Source organism: Drosophila sechellia, chromosome 3R (genome assembly GCF_004382195.2).
Source record: "Drosophila sechellia strain sech25 chromosome 3R, ASM438219v1, whole genome shotgun sequence".
Lineage (NCBI taxonomy): Eukaryota > Metazoa > Arthropoda > Insecta > Diptera > Drosophilidae > Drosophila > Drosophila sechellia.
The window spans coordinates 21458532-21480222 of NC_045952.1; the positions used below are offsets into that span (position 1 = coordinate 21458532).

At 45.3% G+C, this 21691-nt stretch overlaps 1 protein-coding gene across 1 annotated transcript in view; it reads left to right on the top strand.

Annotated features, from left to right (window-relative positions):
• Window positions 1–8368: 8368 nt before the first annotated feature.
• Window positions 8369–21691, top strand: part of LOC6607509 (MAM domain-containing glycosylphosphatidylinositol anchor protein 1) — a 61462-nt gene continuing 48139 nt past the window's right edge. Inside the window, exon 1 of the mRNA XM_032721524.1 lies at window positions 8369–8640. The gene's annotated coding sequence lies outside the window, so the exon portion shown is untranslated. The remainder of the gene's footprint in view (window positions 8641–21691) is intronic.

The following is a 21691-nucleotide window of genomic DNA, read 5'->3' on the forward strand; positions in this document are numbered from 1 at the left end:
ACATTTCAAGTTTAATGCAAAAAGTTCAATGTCACAAAACAACGGGCAGGTCCAAGTGTTACTGTTTGTTTCTTTTATTTCCCCAACTTCCGTTCGAAATGAAAGTTTCGCTTCCCTGTATTTTTCTTTTTGTATGTATGTGTATACTCCCCATTGCGCATAAAAACCCAAACAACTCAAACTCTTTGGCTTTCTGTCTGAGTGTTGTGCATAATTTTCGAATTCACTTTTATGTGCTGGGGCCGAACACTTTTCTCGGCCAAAGAAATTGACTTCCTTCCCGGCCTGGATTTTCTCCACACTTCGCTTATATGCGCTTAGCATGGAATCGCCCAGCTCCACCCACCATGGGCTAATCATAACGAGATCGGCTGAATGGTCGAAGGAAACCTGCCGCATCATTGCAAAACAACCCCTCGGTGTTTTGCCTTATTGCAATCGCAATTGGAATCCTCCCTGCAGCCCATCCTCGCCAGAATTTGTAGGGGACACGCCTCAGAACCGTGTTGCCATACTACACATTTGGGTTATTTTCAGTCCCCGGTGCCGTATTACCTTTTTTTTATGTTTATGTGGCAAAAAGTGACGAATCCGATTCCGTGAGGCAAGGCAACCTTCGCTTCGGCCAGCTCTTGTTATTCCACTTTTTTTCCGGGGCGGAAGTTTAAAATGTTCACATATCTGACAAATATCCATTATCACGCCACGTACTCGAAGTTGTTGTGGCTCAATATTCGTAATTTATAGTTGATGATATTGCACAAAATATATACGCCTGCCTTTTTACACCCCGTCAGAGGATTCGCTCTGTTTTTTTTTATTTTTATTCCGCAGTCGGTCCCTTTTGCCAATTCAGCTTTTAATTCGTCAATGCTATTTAACAGTGGCCAAAGTGCGGCCCACGTGCCCTGTCGTCCTGTCGTCCTTATCCCGAGATTCCCCCAAAAAAAAACACCCATTCCACCCACTTCTCCGTCGGCGGGAATGACTGTCGATATTGGAGTTCAGTGGGTGGGGAAGAGGAGACTCAGGCGGAACTACACGGGGAGAAAGTTTGTAAGCTATAAAACTTAAATTTAACTTTTTAGTATTTTTCAAAATTTGAGTATTGAGTGTAGGTTTGTTTCTTGTTCAGTCTTAATACAGTTTTCTATCTTTTTATTTATTGTGTAAGTAAGTGACTGAGCATTATCCTGATCTGAAATCTCAGTGTGACAATCGAAAAACGGTGGATAGACGTCTGGTCTGTATATGGAAGGCGCGTACGTGCGGAGCATTTGACGATTGGACGCCATGAGTTGCGCATTTGGCGCCGAGGGATGCGGATGCGTTTAAATCTCGATGGCCCGGCCATAGCTTGGATTTAAGCCGATGAGCAGGCCGAATGACGAGCAATTAGCAGGAGGAGTCCATGTCCAATACCGAGTTCCGAGAACCGAGTCCAAGTATCGCCAGCAGATCGTCCAAGTGCCCATCAATCGGGGGGGTAGACCAAATCGAACAGCCTCTGATTGAGTGGCCCACTAAGAGCCGTCGAGTTATGAGGCCAGCAAAGGAGCAGGAGGAGGATGAGGAGGAACTGGAGCTGCAGTTGGAGGAGCGGACTAAGTCGAGGAATAAGTTGATGTCGAAGGATGAGCACTTGTGCACTGGTGCGCTCGGCAATACCACAAAGCTAATTAGCTCTCAGCGGCACATTTCCGCACGTTTTAATTTCCCATTTCCTTTGTGATTGCTCCCTGGCATCGGCAGACAGCTGGGCAAAAACTTAATGATTTCCCAGCCAATATTCGATTTCTATTTATCCTTGGCACTGAAGGGGTGGCAGTGACTGGTATTCGGATCAATTAAACTTATCATGCAGATAACTGAGCGGCTGTGTAGCTGCATGAACTTTTGCATTTCCCACATGGCCTGTGTCTACCGTTGCGTATGCGTAATATTTATGTTTCATTCGGAGGCAAACGCACACAACTGCTGGGAAAAGTGGCAAGTTGGTTGGTGGAAGGGGGTCGGGGAGGGTTAGGAAAAACAGGGGGGCGGTGTGTAAACTCTTACAGGCAAACAAACAAACAAACAAACAATTAGGCATAGCATTTCCATGCTGCATCTCAACCGGAATTATTGCCAGCTGGAATTTTGCGAGCGTTTCGTATATTTATTACAAATGTTTATGCTAATCTATGCTCCGTTTTCGATTCCCGGAAGATATGAGCATCAATTAAATACTTTGCCTGCAATCCGTCCGCAAACAAATTGGCCAAATTGAACGAAAACAAATCGAAGACAGGTCGAAGATTGAGGCAACGTCCAATTGCAACTGAGAGGTTTCTAATTGGATTTCAGGATAAGCAAAGGGACTTGCTCTTCGGTTCGGTACAGTTTTGAATACGTATTACGTAACCATCGCCCACAACAACGCCCACTTCTGGAAATGGACGATGTGCCTGCACGTTGCAAGAACTTGACATCGCCTAATGTCCGAGACGTGAATTGCATAAAATCGAGTTCCCCAGACGCGTCAATGTCGTCCTCGTGTCGCCAGCGGAAATTGTCCCCGTCTAGTTGGAAAATGCAGTTGGCCAGGGGGTAGCGAAACCGGGAAGAAAAAGTGTTTAATATTCGGGAAAAAGTTAGCACATCTTCCGACTCGATGGCCACTCGCTGATATTCCTGTTATGGGGCTGACCCAATCGTTGTCTGCATACCAAATGCCCAACAGCCAACGGCTCGAGCGCGGCGGCTTAATTATTTTTAAGCAACATTTAATAATCTCTTACGGCAATTGTTCATCTTCATTCACTCGAACTTATCGCACCGACATGTGTCAGCTGTCATGCAAAACCGCAAAAAAGCTCCTTTCGCCGTCGAGCGGAGTGACGAGAAAATCAATGCAATCGAAGGAGGTGGGTGGGTGGTTCGCCTGGATTGGGTGGATTGGAGTGGAGGAAAGCTTCTGGGAAATCTCCTGCCAGAGATCAAAGTGCCATTGTGCAATACAAGGGCTGGCTGCGATGGAAAACAAGAAGCGCGAAGGTTGGGCGGTGGAGGAGGGAATGGAAAGGAAAGGAAATGGCAGCGCCAGGATAATGGAAAAGCGTAATCGCGTAAAATTTGCCTTGTACCGCGCTCTGTGATAAATGATTGTCATAAATAAAAGCGCAAAGCGGTCAATGCCGTACGGTGGGCCCCAAAAACCGATGGATATTGATGCTTAAGAATTTTTATCGCACGATTTTGTACGACCTACTCCTCCATTTGAATTGGGACGACCTCTTTGCCTCCATTGCCCAGGTCATTAATCACAAATCGGCACAGCAAGAAGCCAAAAAACGAATGCCATTTGTACCACCATTGCCCCGCTGGCAGGACATTCCGCTCTGTTTTGGGCCACTAGAAGATTCAAGTTTTAATTGTTGCGATTCTATCGAGGAGCATGGCCGAAACTATTATGCAGCTGTCCAAGAAGTTAGTCCAATTGCTGTTCTTAAGCAAGTTCTTTAACTTTTGGTTTTGTCTAGCTAGTTCTCTCTTTTTCATCACTTAAAGATTCTAAAAAAATTGAGTGTATACAAAGATTCTACATTTAAGTGTGACACATTCTATGTATGAGTTTAAATCCCATTGTTTGAAGTCAAATTCGAGGTCTGCGACCTCATTTCAATAGGTGACTCGACCCGAAAAATCTCACATAGGCGCACAGGCACGTACTCCCTGGTGGAAAAGCGGGAAAAGTCGTCTTCTTAATCTTAATTGCGGCACATTAGCACAATAAACCAAACGAATGGCCAGACATTATCATAAATAATAAGGCAGCTTGGAATGGCTCAATGCGCGGCAGGACATCCGACCGACGTCCTTCCGCATACGCAGTGGGTGATTGTGGAAACTGCTCCTAGATGCTGGTCACTCGTGGATTTTTGGACCAGTGCAATATTGTCGGAATGATGTAGCCACGCCCGCCGGAAATGAGATTTGGGCAGCCATTCGCCCGCACACACACATGCCATAAATCGATGCTAATGCATTTTTGCATGTCCTCGGATCCTTCGAGAAACTTTAGCCTTATTAAGTATTAATTCATAGTTCCGCTTGCAATCAGTTTGGTTAATAATTCAGCCGGGGAACCCATTACAATAACATTCCAACGAGACGGTTCGTTGTCCTTAATTGATGCAGGACATTTCCGCCCGTCTGCGAATGGGGATTTTAGGAGTACGATGGGCGTAACGCACAGATGCGATTTTATTGGATCCTCATTTGATTGATGAGCTCGCCGTTGGGGGAGTATCTTTAATTGATCTGCGAATTAGCCAAGCATTGTTGCAGTCGAGGGAGCGTATAAAAAAGGAGCGTGTAATCATTTGCCATTAAATAAAGGGAAAACCTCAAAACAAAATTGCAATTACCGCACCGAGAGAGCAAAGCAAATAAACAGATGAATACTGGGACAGACGGGTCCTCCTGCACACAAAACATCTACAATTGACAATTCTAAGCATATAAATTATTGCCTTTTAACACCTATTCACACCCTCCTCTCTGTGGAAAATGTGGTTTTTCCTGCTGCCGGGGGTGGGTTTTTCTCCTGCCCCCGCCCCCTTTTAACATTTTTGCCATAAAGAAGTTAGGGTTGCAACATGAAAAACTATTAGCACTTTTAACGTTTAAGCGGATTAAGTGCTGCAGGAGCAGGCTCAACGAAGGACCTTTAAGTGCGAGCAGTACGAGAGAGTGTCCTGCCAGTTGTCGGTTGTCCTTGTCTGCTGCTTCTGCTGCTGTTGCTGTTGCATGCCGCATGTGGTCGAGGCTTATGCCAGAAAGTGTCAAACAAAAACTTTTAACAGCCTCCTCCACCCACCCTTTTTTCGGCCAGGCTCTTTCCCAAATTCAACTAATTTACCAGCACACAAACAACAACAAACACCAGCTGTTGGGGCACAGAACAGAAGGCATAAAAAAAATCGGAAAAACAGCAAAAGTAACCACAGTAAAGCAAATAAACAATGCAAAAAAAAGAAAAGTGAGGAAATGGGAAATGTGAAAATATGTGCGAGTGACGGTGAAAGGCCGAGGGCGGCGTCTGCGGCGGCTGTTTACATTGCAAAAAGCATTGAAGTGCAGTGAAAACAACACACGGCACAGCAGCTACACTGCACGAAAATGCAAGGTAAAAGTAGCAAAATCTCAGTAAAATGTTGTGCATTTTTCAGACGAAATAAGGCAATATTATAGATATTTTTCTGAAAAATAAAATGTTAAATATATAGAAAGTCATTGGTCTACATAAGTAAGAAAGTATACAGGATATTCTGTGGAGGATATTCATTTCGAGTTTGGCAATATAGGTTATCAGTTATGCTCTTTTGAAGTCTTAATCGTGTTTGAGTCCTTTTTTCGACCAGTGCAGTCAGCACCGAAGGGTCTTGAACAGATTGGCCATCGGTGGAATCATGCCTGTACGCATATCCTGGCTGGACTTCGTTGAGGCATGCATAATGCTATCAACACCATTACCGGTCGAGTGAGCGGCCCTCAAGCGGCGGCACCACCTATATCACACCAAGTCTGGTGGTCCGTTGTTGTCAATTCAATTCAATTGTTTTGCCTTTTTGCGCAAATGTCCTGCAATCACGACGCGGCCTGTTTGCCAGTCGCTTGTTTATTTGCTTGTTTGTTTGTAGGTCCGGCAGTGCAAGTACCCCACTTCCACCCAAACCCAACCCAATCCCACCCCATCCCTACCACCCAATTCCACTTCAGATTCTCAACAGCCCTCAACTGTTGCCTGTTCGTAACGCACCCGCATTGTGACTTCCTGGCGACGGCAAAGTAAATCGAATCCGAATCGTAATCCGCTTGGCCTGTCCGGCGGCAGCTGAGTGCACCGAATGAGTCACTGCACCCACAGCCACATCCACGCCCACTGCCCATATTGTACAAACATCCAATACTGCATTCAGGTGACCAATCTTAATGTTCAATATTGAGTTTTCGCCGAAACCTGAAGCGAATCGTGCGTCTGCAACTAATTGAGGAATGTTGCAATAGCTGCAAGGATGCAAAAACGGAAGGAGCGGCAGCAGCTGCGTGGTAAATGCTGTCCTGCAATTCGAACATAGATTTGATTTGATAACGGTTCAAGACCATTTAGGATTAGACATTGTTATTGCTAATAATTCGGAAATAGATTTTATTTTATTGAAATTAATAACAAGCAAAATTGAAGAACATCTGAGCATCTGAGCGAATTTTAGTTACCTCCCGTTGTAAAATTACCATTTTTTCGTAAATCAGTGATTTCCGTTTGATACAAATTATTCTAATTACCTTTTTATAGACCTACCTACGACCTACCTAAAAATGTTGCATATGAATTTAATCTACTGTGATTAAAGTCAAAGTGTGCACCAATAAAAATGATTCGTTTTTATTTAATTTAATGGGACAAACTTTACCTTTAAAGTTGCCAAAGGACGAGAGCTTCACACGGCGAATTCGTATAAATTCAGCTCATTTCACGCTGACCGCCCCCCAGATTGTTCCACTTGCTTTAGCGGACATGGCACGGGCCAGATTGCGTAATCGTTTTTCATCCGCGAGAACCCCTGAGAGTTGGTCAATACCTGACCAGCCAGACCACCTGTATTGCCAGCCTGCCCCCATCCCCTTCCACCGCCCACGGCGTTCTGTGTGCTTGATGTTCGCATTTTCGAAAAACAAATTTATTTTCAAGCGCGCCCAATAAATTGAAACTGACTGACCCACCGCCATCGCCTGTTGACCGTTGACTCGTCGGCAGTTGTTTCTATTTCCATTTTCCGGGAAAAATGCTGCGGAGGGGGAGGATGATGTCTTTATGTGCATATTTTGGAATTTTATAACCGTTGTGTTGCGTCGCTGACAGTTGAGAGGGGGAGTGGGGAGCGTGGAACACGGACAGATTCCTGTTTTTCACTTTTCAGCCAGATTTCGCCATTACTTCTGATGAAGTCAAAAGCCCCCGTTGCTACAAGAGCGGAAACTGAAACAAAAGCTGAAACAAAAGCAGCGACAAAGGGCCAAGAGCAAGGGGATGGGAAGGCGGTTGGAAAATATTCAAATTAATTTCAGGACATCTCCTCCTGTTGGACATAAGTTCCTTTTGACCAGGTTGTTGTCGCCATATTTTGCGTGTCCGCCGTTTTTAATCCTGACTTATGGACTTCCGTATTCGGTTTCGTCATCAGCGTAATGCCTGCTGCTCTGACGGCTGGATGGTTGGTTGGTTGGTTTTCCCTTTGTTTTCCGCCGGACAAACTGCTGAATCGCTTTTTACGGTTATCCGGATGACCCGTGGGTGGTTGTTGCCCAATGCCCCTGGTGCAAATGTTGATGTTGATGTTGTTCCTGCTGTTTAGTTTTAATTACACGCGAGCCTGCCCTCGGTGGTCACGCCTCGATAACTTGATTTTCCAGCTCTTACTCATGTGAAAAGTGACAGCGTTGCGTTCACCTGGGAACTCGTCGCGTAACTTTCACTCACCGAAACTAGCAGGACATGCGGCAATTTGTCTCCCAGTTCGAAATGTTGCCAAGCCAGTTCGAATGTTGCCAGCTGATTTCCCAGCAAGAGTTCGCTTCCAGCAACATTGCTGAAGGCAGCCCCCCTCGTTTCGGAGCAAAATTCGGAGTGGCATTCGTGGCGAAAATATGATAGGGGTAGTTTTCATATGCCGCTTTCTATGCAAAAAGCTGACGAAGAGTGACTGCTGAGCTCAAATAGCTTCAAGCGACAGGTGAACAACATGATATGACAGCTTTACATGATCAATTTATTATATGTGGCTTGTGCTGAGAATTGGCCAAAAGGTATTTAAAGCCCGAAAGCGAAATATTGGAATATAAAAATGGAAAATTTTAAGAAAATTGTACCCATTGTTCGAATTTCAAGGTGCCTTCAAAATAAAATAATATTTAAATTACATGTTTACGTTTCAGTTTCAAAGAAAATAGTGCGCGTACACGAATTTCAGTACAAAGAAATAACAATCGAAACAAACGCCATTTGTATTTATTTTGTTATTGTCTTTTGTAAACAAAACTGTTAATTATGTTTTATGGCCAAAGCCAGGGCAGCGCAGCCTAGTGTCTAACAACTTGAGTTGTTGGTAATGCCCAATTCGCCGTGGCACAGTTGTCCTGCGGCGAACTGGGAGAGAGCCAGCCACTTTTCGCAGTGCCCTCTCTCTCCGCCGCTCGGGTGGCCTCGTGAGCGTAGCCGAAGGGAGCCGAAGCAGCCCGAAGTGTTGACCCGAACCCGAATGCAGGGCGCTGAGAAACGACGGCGAACGGCCAGCAGTGTTTCAGTTGAAAGTGAACCCTTCGACGCAGTTGACACGAATCGCGCGCGACTCGCTCTAAGTGTTTTCCAGCAGGAGCAGAAATCCTGAAGCTGAAGCCAAAAGCCCCAGCAGGACATCAGCTGAGGCAGCAAAAAGGATTCTAGCTGCAGTATAGTGGTTATTTGTGCAGTGTGCTAACCTAAAAGCAAGCAGTTCTCAGACTGCAACTAACTAAAACGAGACAAGTGCAAAGCTTTAAGGATAATAAAACCGGAAACGATCGCTCGTCACATGAGCTCCAGTGGCGCTGGCCCAGGTAATAATTTGCAGCATATTAGTGAATTCTTGTGGGAGCTGTTCGCACTGAAATATTCAAATTGGCAGCGAATGTCGCTTAGAATATAAACGTGTACGTGCTGCAAGGACTCGACTTGAGCCAGTGTTTACATTTTGGATTTTATGCGATAATACTCAACGCCATCAGCGGCAGAAGTGGGAGCTTCGCTATATGGGTGGCTGGGTTATTCGGTGGCTAGGAGCCCAGGTGGGTGGGTTGGGTGGCTGTGGTTGCTTTACCCCCTGCCAGCTGCCAAATAAATAAAGCAACAATAACAGGGCGGGCAATAAAAGCCACCGCCAAGGGCTCAAACGCCGAACGGTCTTAGCCGAGAAGAGAGTCTGCGAAAGTAAGCAAAGTAACAAAACCAATTTTCATTGTTTTGCGGTGGCTTCCAAGTCGCACTTTCCTCTTGTTTTTTTTTTTTTTTTTTGCAAGAAGCCCCCTTCAGAAACCAGAAGTATAACAAAATTTCCCTCAACACACACACACACGCACACCCAGTGGGAAAAATAAGGAAAATGTGCAAATGTCAACATGAAATGAAGTAGAACTTGGCATGTTGCGTCCTTAGTTGTATATATATGTGTGTGTGTGGGTGTGCTGGTGGGAAAATGTTTGTGAAAATGAGAAATGAAATAAACACATGCAATGGCGAAAAGCGAAGAAACGCGAGAGCTTCATAAAAATCCGCTGAATTTAAATACTTAAGAGCATTTGCCGAAAGGCATTCCTGCCGACTTCTCTCATTTGGCCAAAAGTTTTGCGAGCCTGAAAGAAGAGGTAAATACCCAGAAGCTGTGTAAATTAGGATCCAGATCCAGGCAGACCTAATCCCGGAGAAGCAAACGATAATAGGGATATCATACGATGGCGCTGTGGAATAGGGGCTTCGAGTTCTTTGTGGCATAAATAAGTCGTTTGCAGCTGTTTGTCGGCATTTATTTGGCTGCCTGTTCGGGCCAACACAATCGTTTCTGGCATTTGGTTAGCCTGCAAGTATTCCGCATTCGAGACGTGTACACCAATTTCGTATGCTAAAATGTTCGCAAAATCGGAAAGGGAAGCCCGAATCCTAACCACACAGGCATTGGCAGCCCCAAAGGGGCGAAGACACGCGCTGGCTGCCATTTAATGCAATTGATTTGTGTTGCCTAATTCGGTTAGACGCGCTTCTACAATACCAATGTGCGAGCGATTCGAAGCACTGGGAGAAAATATGGCAGTTAGCTTGATTCAGGACCCTATCGGTGGTCTATCAACACTGGTTTATCAGGGAAATCCCTATAAAAGCACTAACATTTTGCACAAATTTAAAGGAGACTTAAAAAGCCAGACTTTCTGCGTACTTCTCAATTCTTGGCAATTAGCAGATGAGCAGGAACTCGTTTGAAATATACTTTATGAATGCCAGAGTAATCCGATTACGGTTTTTTCCTGTGCAGCAGCCATAACACTTGCAAGACAAGACAGCCTATCAAGCAATTTGCTCCGAAATTGCCAGTTTTAATTCCATTATGGGAGGGGGCGGGTGGCAGAGGGGCAAGGCCACTTCACTTGGCTCGTGCCCACACACCCACAAACAAATCCACACCCACACCCACTTGAATGGCTCCTTTGTTTCAGCTCCTTTTTGCCAACGCACACGCACGCCCCAAAAGTTGATTGATATTCAATTGGTAGGCTTTCCCAGTGCTTGCCCGCTTTTCCGCTTTCCCACCGACAGTTTTCCTCGATTTTCTCCGCCTTTGTTGGCCGCTTGCGGTTTGGATTTGCTGCTACACGATGCGCTTTAATCTGCTCAGCAGCCAAAATGGGGAGGGCAATAGGAAAATCGGCGAACATATTGCCGGGATTGGCTTCCCTCGAAGTTCGAAGCCTCGGTCACGCCACAAGTTGTTGGCCCCCATTCGCCTTCCTTTAGACGGGTTTTCTTTTCTCCGGCCTTAAGCGCTTTAAGTAATTTATAAACGCCTTTCGACCAGCCGAAACAAAAGCAATAACAACTTTATTGGATTTGCTTCTCTGCCATGCACTTTGGACTTGGTCTTATTCTTACGAGCGTTTCTCCAGTTCAGCATTGTCTTGCCTTTGGCAAGAAGTTGCGTTCAAGCCCAGTTCTTTTTTTGTCTCGGCTTTTTCTGTGCTGTGTGCTGTGTGTTGTGTGTTAATTGAATGCGATTAGGCGGCCAGAGGAGCTTTGTGCTGAGTGCTGATGGCTGTGGTTGTGGGTCGCCAATTGCAGGAGATAAATTGTAGCTAAGCCGCCTAACGAGCTCTTCCATGGTGGTTGTCAAGGTGACAACGCAGCACCCCGGGCCATCTAAGCCGCCAGAGCCACCCAAAATCGAGCCAACCACCAACCGCGTGGGTCGCCGCTATTCATTGGAAATTCAATGCGGTGGCCATATCATTTACGACATCGCCCATTAAAAGCCAGAAAGCGGAGGCTTCCGAAGATTCCGTGACCACATTTTTAACATTTTAATTATGGCTGAGCGTAACGTGATATCAGTGCGTACTCATATTTCGCGGGCCATCGCGATAAAGCTGGAAAATCAATAGCAATTTTACGAGAGCGATGGCGAACTTTAAGAGGAATATTGCTTAGATATATTCAAAGTTTCCTTATGCCATCGCTGCCACATGGCACATCCCACATCCTACCTCAATTCACTTGGCATTGCGGTCGAAGGGCACTTTGCACAGTTTTTCCTGCCAATTTGCTCAATTTGTATTTCAAATCATGCCGGCAATTTAAATGCCTCGAGAAAGCTTCAAGCTACTCGATGTCGCGGAGGGGCGGGTATGTACCATGTACCATGTACACACCCACAATTTCGGAATCGAGGATGCCCTACGAAACTATGCCACCTTCTTCCTGTTTTTCCTTGTATTTTTTCCGGCAGGCTCTCAATGTGATATATATTACAAAGACGTGGTTTAAGTTCGGCACAAAGTGGCTGGAATTTCATGAATTTCATTTGAATTCGTAATTGGTTTTCCTTTTGCCGCATCGGAATCGTGAAGAAGCTGCTGCCTTGGCATCGCAATTTTCAGCCATTTTATTTATTTAAATTTCCGCCGCTGCCTGTTTTTTATCTGGCTTAGAATTTTTATTTGGCCCAGCCTCTGCTCAATATTCTGGGCCAATTCAACTAACTCCAAGTTCATAGTTCGTTCGTTGGCATAGAAATCAAGTGGAGTGGTTACAGGGAAAGAAAAAATGTTCGCTAATAAATGCGGAAGCAAGTTCACGTAGTGACCAAACGCACCTGAGGGTGGCCACCTTAAAGTGGCAATTTAGGTAATAATGTGATTAATCTTAGAACCATATTGTTTTTCCTTTAAGCTGAAGTGCTTATTAGACTGTAGAGTATGTAATCTTTTAAGTATTTAAAATATCAATTTAAGCAATTTTTATTAGGCTCAAAACCAATTAAAATTATAATAGAATGTGTCATTTTTTCCCGTGCCCATTTGGGACTGCCCCAACTTGCGACTGGCAACTCGGATTGCCGTAGCGCAAGGATACAAAATTCGCCGGCAAGTCAGTCGTCTTTGGGCTGTTTTCCTCACGTTTTCCGCTGGCGCTGCATTATGTTGGTTCATTTTCGAAGGCGGCGCACGCCCCATCGTTGTAGTTGTTGCAAAGTTTTTAATTAAATTTTATGTTGACTTTTGTGTGCTGGTGTGTATGTATGTATGTATGTCTGTATCTGTGTCTGTGTCCCGCTCCAATCCGTAGTTGAAGCTCCCATTCCGTAGGTTCGTGCGCCCCGTTTCGTTTCCGTAATGTATGCCGCCTTGTGCTCCAGTTTACACACACACTCTGCGCCATGGATGCGCCCGCCCCAATCCCTGCCACGCCCACTCGGAGCCTCGACTGTCATTATTGCAATCTTTGTGAATGTTCAACGACTTTACACAAAATATTTAGTAGCCTGGCAGAAATTTGTGTACCAAAATATTTGCGTACAAATTTGTTTATTGAAAGCAGCTGCTTTCTAGGCGGACGTCGATGAATCTCGGATACTTGGATCATGGGATGCCTGAAATGTTTGTCCAGGCTCCCCGAGTTCTCTGGGGTGGATTAAGTTTTGGCGAAACTTTGCCTCAATTTGGGGGATCCATTAAAAAGTTGCCGTTTCACAGAGACAAGACTGAGATTGCCTGAATACACGCCGCCGATATGTTTCATTAATTTGTCTTTAAAGTTTTCTGCGCTGAATGCATAGCACACATTAAAACTCTAATTATCTGCATTAGTAATGGTTTACGAGTGCCGTGCCAAAAAAAAAAAATTAGAACATGATCTTGATAGAACGCAATGCTAATGAAACCAGCAGTGTTTAATGTGACTTTTGGGCAATTTTCCTAGGCATCAGCCCAAAAAAAGAAGGGGTAAATTGCTTTACCCCTACAGCTACGTTGGCAGCCATTTTCACGCCCAATTTCCAGCAATTTTTCATTAATTACTTCAAGCTTCAAGCTCCCCTGGTAACTGGAAAAACTTTGCTTGTAATTTAACAAATCATTGCAAGGGTTACACATTTCACTCATTTCGGATGCGGGGGCAAAAAATAAAGTCCCACGGAAGCATCCTTTTTCGCCATCTTGGCTGCGCAAAAAAGGGTTCTTTCTTCGGGCTTTCTCCGCCGGCTTTTCAGACTTTTCCCGCTGTTTGCATTTCTAAATGTGCAAATAAATGTATTCAAAATGTGTGCCATTGCTTGCTGTTTATTTTCGCTCTCCTTTCAGTTGCATACTTTTCGGCGCTCTGAATTTCTTTCCTTTCTGCTCCTTCAGTTGTGTTTCCCCCTTTTTTTTTTGTTTAAGCCATTGTTGTGACATGAAAATAGTTTTATTTGCATTTAGATTATTTGCCTTATTTTCGGGCCTGATCTACGAATGCCCCACCATTAGCACTTGTGCGGGTTGCCAGGTGAAGGTGCCTTTCCTTTGATTTCCGCCATGGCTTTTGTTGGATTTCCACTACCCGGTTGTTTCTTTTTATTTCCTTCGAACAAAAATAAGTTTATCTTGGGCGAAAAAGGGTTGGCTATTGTACTGTGGAAAAAGATCAAGCGCTGATAACAATTTTCACTTTGTGGCAAAACATCTTTTTTCGTCGTGGCTCGCACACAAAGGGAAGCCCAAATTAATCAAAATATTAAAAATAGCCAGTAGGGCAGTTGCAAATTTCATGAATTGTGGCCACAAAGACATTTTGCACCAGCTCCTCTTTAAATGCTCGACAGGATTCTTTTCCTCGACCGAAGCTAAGCAGCTGCGAATTGAAGAAAAGGTCTGCCGGAAAACCTCAATCACGCAGAAACAATTTCTCTGGTAGAGAAAAAGGCGAGAGGCAGGCCCCAAGGAGCCCAACGAATGAAAAACAAAGGGCTGTGAAAAGCATTTTCCCCAAACAATGGCTGGCCACCAGGCGGTCGGGTATTTCGGTGGGTCTACCATTTCCCGGGCCTACTCATCTGGAGCGGCAGCGGCGGCTTTTGACGCGCCTTTTGAGCTTCTGGGTGCGGGTGCGCGGGGAGTGCGGAAAACCCGGAAAGGTCCTAGCTGGAGATTTTCTTTTTTTTCTGTATCGGCCCCTGAAAAGTGCTAACTGGTCTGGCTTTCGGTCTGGTGTGAAATTGATTTAATGAGTTTTTTCCATCAGGCTAACAGGAGAAACGTCGTGTTGTGCTTAAATTAAAGTTGCAAAGCTCCTCAGCTGGCGAGGCGTTGGTGTGTAATGAATCTGTGGACTGGACAGGGAGAATGCCACAGGCCAAGTTTGACTTTGACATGCTCTTTGATATTTCACATATTCGGGGAGAAAATATGATAGATTTTACTACTAATGCACTCGAGAAAATTGGAGTAGAACTATAACTGAAAGGTTGGCCCATATGGTTGTGAAAAGTAACTAAACGTTAGGCTCAAATTGGTATCACCTAAGTAGCTGAAATTTCAAGGACATGCCTGTCATGATATCCTCTTGTCACACACACACACACACACACACACACACACACACACACACGTATTTTGCCAGTGCAGAAGGCAAACACAAGTTGATTTGCGGGCCAAAGCCAAAGTTAATGGGCCGTCGGTAAATGGGTTGTGGCCTGGCTAATTGATAGCGCATAATTGAAAAGCCATCAAAACGTAACAAAATGAGCCGAGAGCCCATAAACTGGAAAACTGAAAACTGAAAACAGTTAAACGGGAAAACAGGAAAACAGGTGACGAGCGGTGCGAAGCTGTCACTTTGTTTGCGTACCTGACACAGCTAGTTAGCTGCAATTTGCATACCGAGCGGTAATTACTGCAGCCTCCGGCGAAAGAGCCTTCATTTCGGATGACTGGGTGACTGGATGGCAGGATGGCAGGAGATTCCTGCTGCCGGCGAGCATTTAACCTGCTCCTCTTCCTGTCGCCAGAAGAGTCCTTGCCACTATCTCCATGCCGCTCCTATGTGTTTTGTGCTGCGAAATAATTGATATTATAATTTAGCAGCGCGGCGACTTTTATGTCTGCAACGTGTGCCGTCGAAATAAAATACTCCACCGAGACGAGGTGCCGAGAAATTCTCCAACACCCCGACCCACACATCCATCCGCCGGATTGAGTGGGGCTCTGAATGGGAATGGGGATGTGGTGGAGCGGAGTGGTGGGACATGTGCGAGCTGAATTGAAATTAATTTGAACTACTTAAATGGCTGTGGAGTAGACGACTCCTGCTACTGTTTTATTTATTGCCTTTGTGTGTGCCAGCTGCAGATCGCAGCACATTCCGCTTCAGTTTCAGTTTCGCTGTCAGTTTTCGTCTCAGTTGCAGGACGAGTCGGTGCCCTTCAGCTAGACATCCTTTGTGGCCTTCCCGTCATGGCGTGCACGGTAGTGCCAGTCCTAGTCCTGTAGTTGTAGTCCTGTCTCGGTTATTAATATGCGAAATTAGCGCTTCACGGTTCTTTAATTAAAATTCTGTCAGCGACGCTGACTTTATAAGCATTCATTAGTTTATTGAGTTGCTGTCACACGACAGAGTGTGTTTTTGTGTGTGTGGCGTCAGGCATTTCCCTGATGAAGCCATCGTGGGGCTCAAATTGCACTCGAGCTTAATACGTACACAGAGAGAAAGGGTTCTAGTATCAGATTGCCAGGTTAAGCACTTATCATATTATTACATATATAACCTACAGTATTTTTCTCTGTGTACCTATACGCCCCTCGACAAACGAGCTGTGCCATTAGCAACAGTTAATTGCCAGTGGAGCGGGTCGAAAAAGTCAATAAGCGCAATTTATTTCATCGACTCAATTCGATTTGATTCCGGCGGGCTGGCCATCACACTTGGGAGTCATACATTAGGACTTCCGTTGTCCAACATTCACGAAACAAAATCAAAAGCAATCTAAACACTAAACACATTTGCTGAAAGAATTTGTAAGCACTTAGACATCATTAAAGCCAGTCGCAGTGGGTCACATAAATTGGCAGCACAAACGCACACACCAAGATGGCCCGAATATCGGCAAAACTTTTCCAATAGTCCACCGCAAACGGCAGAGGACACGCAAGGATATTGTACATGGGCTCAGGGAAAAAACTTATAATTGAATATTAAGACACTTTGTCGTTTAATGTGGTAATTAGAGTTAATAACGCCAAAAGCAGAGCAACGGCTTGGAAGAGGCAAACAAAAAATGTATCACTAAGTCGGCCCATAAAGGTCCCTCAAAAGGACCCCGAAGGAAACGGGCCGAAGCTATTTCAGTTTCAAAAGGAAAACTTTCTGCCCTTCGGCAAGTCTGGCGGAAAGGCATTCAGCAGCCAGCGTCTAAGCAGAAAAGCTGGAAATCAAGCAACAGCTTTTGTGTCCACTCACACACTCGCACTTACTTACTAACACACACATACATTTAAACACAAAAAGGCGGCACGCATATTCATAAAGCAAATGAAAACTAGCAGGCGAATGAAAGCTGGCAAAGCGTTTTGCTGGCCACCAACCAGAGCGACGCCCAGGAAGTCGGCCTAACCGCCAGAAGGAAGCCAACTTAAACCAGTTGGCCAGGAATACACTGAGAAAATATGTTAGTTCTTAGAGTAATACCCGATTTACTTGGCTCTTGAACTTCGCAAGTTTTTAAGACAATATTGAAGTTTCCTTAAAAGAAATGTATCTTTTATTTTGCACTTTTAGCCTAGAGATTCTAGTTCCTTTTTCACCTATTTAAAGTTCATTATTTTTCGCCGTGTTGCAAGTTTAGAACTGAGAACCTGAACTATATAACTCGCTGCAGGCTAGACGCGCAGGCCGCAGTTGAAATTCCAAGACAGCAGTTTTTAATTGCCATGGCCGAGTCTTTACGGTGACTCCCTTGACTCCCACCTTCCGCCCCCGGAAACTCTCGGAATTCTCCAGCCCGCGAAGGTCGTTGTCATTTATGGGACCGACAAAACCATTCAGTGCCCCGCTTGTCAGCGTATCTCCAGCGTTTCTGCTGTCCCCTTGGGCAGGGCAAACAATTAAAGAGCACAAACAGTAAATTAGATGTTTACTCTCGGCCAGCGTGAAATGGATCCCGGCCAGCTGGAGAACTGAAGAGCCGGGAGAATAAGGCGAAACGTGTCACTGAGCCAATATGCCTAAGCTTTTCGCCACAGCGCCAATTTCTTTGGCCATTTTTTTGTGTCTTCCGATCCCAGCTCGCTTTGTTTAACCACTTGCACTTCCATTTACATAAACAATTTGTCAAACTGTCAGTATTTTGTGTGCTTTTTTCTCGACTCGAGCTGTCAGCGCAGACAGCTGGCAAGGTGGTGGCTAAAATGGCGAGGCAGCTTCTTGGCCCGCCAACTTGGTCAATTTGCGTTGTCAACGGTGATGGAGTCGCGGTCAGTAACCCAACGCCTTCGGCGGGAAATTGCAAACGAAATGAACTTGTTCGCACACACACACACACCACACCACGTCGCGCAAATAAATGAGCGTGACAAAGGCCTAGAGCGCGGACGGGTTCCGGGTATCCGGGGGTCAAAGGGCGGCACTGTCCATCAGGCAGTTGGCCAACTCGGCAGCCAGACAGCCAAACAAGCAGAGCAGAAGGAGGACGGGTGGCAGCGGGAGTGTCCTGGGGGCAGCGTCTTCGTCAACATGCGTTGACATTCTAATGACACTTACTTGACATGCTGTTTGTTAATGGTAATCAATAAATTATCTGCCACGTTGTTTAAGGCCATGTTTTTGTGTGTGCTCGGCTATAATTGATTTGGCCCCGTCGTGGGAGTGGATAAGCCGGTGATTTATTGAGTCGCGTCTTCGGCTCTTTATTTAGCCGAAGGTATTTCAATTTGTTTATTAATCACAGCTGGTCTTTGGCCTGGGCTTGGCTTGGCTAGGCTTTGGCCTTCCTGTTGACAGAAGCGTTGCATGTCATCAGATATCCGGGGGCAGGAAAAACCCCGCCGCCAGTTGTGTGTGCTTTTTCGGGACTGAGAGTGGAATTTCGTGGGGCAGAAATGAGAAAGTCATTTGGGCGTTAAACAAAGAACACCTGCTGCTGGCTTTGGTTTTGGTTTTACCTCCGTTTATCAGTGCGTGCCCGTCATAATGCCGTCATGCGAATTTCCTGGCCAGGGAAACAGGGAAATCCTAGCACGCTTCTGGAATGGAATCTTTCTAAGACGGGCAATCAATATTCCCAATAACGTATTATTATTGCATTCCTGCCAGCGGCATTTTCTCACTGCTCGGCAGCTCCACTCCACTTGGCATTCTCTCGATTCGGATTGGGATTTTGGCTTTGGCTTTGGCTTCCATCTCGACTACGACTTGGGCACCATTCTGGCCAGCTGACGCCACAGGAGAAGTGACAGGCGAAGGGAAATATAACTAATACGCCCCGGATTCGTATTCGTATTCGCAATCCTTTTGCTGCGATGTTCTCCCATTTGTTGTCTTGTGTGTGTGTGCAATTTTGTCTGTTTTTCGCATGTTGCGTATTATTTTTTATGTCATACGAGGATTTTCATTCAATCTCGTTGTCTTTTACATTACTGTCTTTGTTTCTGCTTCTGTATCTGTAGCTGTTCTGCTGCTCCTGCAACTCTGGCTGTCGCTTTATGGCATAGTCAACAATTTTATTCGTTACTCATCCGCCCCGTTGCCAGCCTCCCAAAAGCGCCCTCTGTTGGCAACAAGCGTGTTCTACCGACTTTCCCTGTTTGCTCACCCAGTTTAGTCCGCCTTTTTTGGTTTTTGTTTTTTTCGTGTTTGGGTGTTTGCTCTGGCGCTGTTTTCAATATTTACTTGGCCATTTATTTATTTGTAGGTGTCGAAAAGGTTAACTTCCATTGCATATCGCTACCGCTATTGTTCTTTTATTATTATTATTGCTATTATTATTATTATTGTTGCCTTGGTTGTGTTCTAACTGCTGATTGCCATTCAAAATGCGGTTGCGGATTTCATTCGACTCCGCATTGTTCGTGCTCCGAAAATGGCAAAAATGGCAAAACTGGCAGAACTGGCGACATTTTGCCTCTCTGCTGTCGATTTTTTGACTCCAAAATAATGGTTTGGCCTGCGGTTTTTTGTGTTGGCAATTTTTCATGCTGTCATTTTATTGATTTGATTTATGGATTTCGTGTGCATCGAATTTGTTACAAATGTCGCCGTGTGCCAGAGGCCAGCCATGTCCGGTTCGAACAATGCGTCCCGAGGAATTTGCATTTAAACGGCTTCGGAGCCCTACCATTATTTTTGCTTAATTCAATTGCGTACACAGGATGTTTCCATGCCGGGCATTTTACCCTTTAAACGGTGCAACAGCCACTGGATTAGATACACGATGCGATGGTGGGGCACGCAGATGCCCAAGCCGTAGGCCTTGTTGCCACAGAGTTCTTCCATGCAAATATTTTCCATCGGGAGCGACGACGACGACACAAGTGCTTCGGAAAATTTGCAGCACGGATGGTGGGGCAGAAAGAAAAAATGTTGACGGCACAAAATAGCAGCACAAGCAGAAATTGCATCCCCGGGCACTGCAAGGGATAATCCATTTCGGCATAATAAATAAAGCAGTAATTGCCAAGTGAATACAGCGGCAGTCAGGATCTATGAACTCCAGCTGAAAAGCCCCATGCCAAGCCATGTCCTATCCCCACTCCCATCCCCATTGGATAACATGTGTGTGTGCCTGTGTGTGTGTGTGTTCGTCCTGTTCTGTGGCAGCCTGCATAATAGACGAATTATGTTTGCCTCAGCAAAAATGCAAAGTATCAAGGGCCCGGCCCAGGAGCTAGGAGATGCCTCCTTTTGCCGGCTGGCTGCATATTAAAGCAGCCGTCAAATGCCTTAATATATGCGGAGATTACTTTCATATTTCATGTACGGGCATTCATGGTGCTACCTCCGCTGTCCAGTGAGCCCAGAATTTAATTTGCACTGCTTGCGCAGAGATAACGTCGAATTTAAAACCCCTACAGTTGTGGTCACCTGGTTAGCAGCCAGCTAACACATGTTGTAACACACTCAAAATTTATAAAATATGTGATTATGTGCCCCCCAATTTGGTGGATAAACCATTTCCCTGATCCCATCTGTGCATGGGAAATTCGCATGAGAGTCGAGTACTGGATGGGTGCTTGACTTTTGCTTGTGGAAAATGTCTGTCAACTTTGTAGACCCGCGCACACGTGAACTGAGGGGCCGTCAAGTGAGTGAGTTTCCACCGCTTTTCCGAGCGTAAGATTCCCGGCTTGTGTGCGTATGAGTGTGTGTTGCAGATAACCTTTTGAACCTTTGACAAACTGCTGCAGTGAACTTTTGCCATTCGTTTGGAAAATTTTAATAATCTTTTATCGAGCCGGCTGGATCTACATCTTCTTCTCTACTACTTCTAGTCTCCTGTCGTTCGTCTTCTCTATGTAGACATTTTTTCTCCTTTTTTTCATTAAAACTTGTCAACTGCATATTAGGTTGGGGATCTGAATATCCGTGCGTGAGGGGCTATGGCTACCATCTACCATCTTGCCACATTGTTGCCGTGTCAATCCGCCGGAGTTTGTGGCAAGTGTTCGGCTTGAACTTTCCACGCAACGGGCTTTTGTGTGTGAAGAGCTTTGGGGCTATACCCACTTTTTTTTTTGCTTCAATACCAACCGCCTTTGTGCTCCAAGTTGGCAACTTTGTGGCCCGCCTTGTTAATCATTCCGATGACAATGTAGCGCCCATGGTCGCTGTCAGCTTCATTCTCGCAGAATTGCAAATAATTCACTGCCACAGGCCGCTGGATGAAAATTCCCTGGGAAAAGGGTTGCCGCATGTGCGTTTCTATTAGATATTTTAGCCATATTCCCCTCTTTGATTACACGCCTCGCAGGCTGCTGCAATATGGAAAGAGTTTTGCCGGCTTTGTTTTCTGCCAAGCTTACTAACTCTTCCAACTGACTAATTATACCCTGCATATCTACTTGTCGGTGGGGAGTATTCATGTTATAAATCAGCATGCTTACACTTTTAAGATACACCTATAGCTATTCTTTTTAAAGCAACAAAAATGGCATTTCCTTGAGGACAGCGACTTTTAATCGCAGTATAACTTTGATGAAACAGATACCAGATGCCAGGTAACTCGATGTCGATGCCCAAGAACTTATCCCGGGCAAACTTGTTTTAATGATGCACTCGTCGGTGGTTGCCAAGCGCAACTTGCAAAGAATGAGAAACTTGTCAGGAGGGTGAAATTGCAGATTTATAAATAAGCCAAAGCTCAAATCGAATCTGCAGTTGCAAGCTGGTTGGCGCTCGTTGGTGTTTTTGCCGCTTGTGCTGTCTTGTTGCCCTCTTGTGCCACTTGTTTGCCATTTGTTCGTTTAGTTTACAATGCAATTAACCCATTTTAAAGTTCCGCCAGTCAACCACAGGGTGGAATGAGAGAGGGATGGTCGGGGAATGGCGGTGGCTAAAACCCCCGGCTGACAAAAGACGCAGCTATTTCTTTGCCCTCGGATT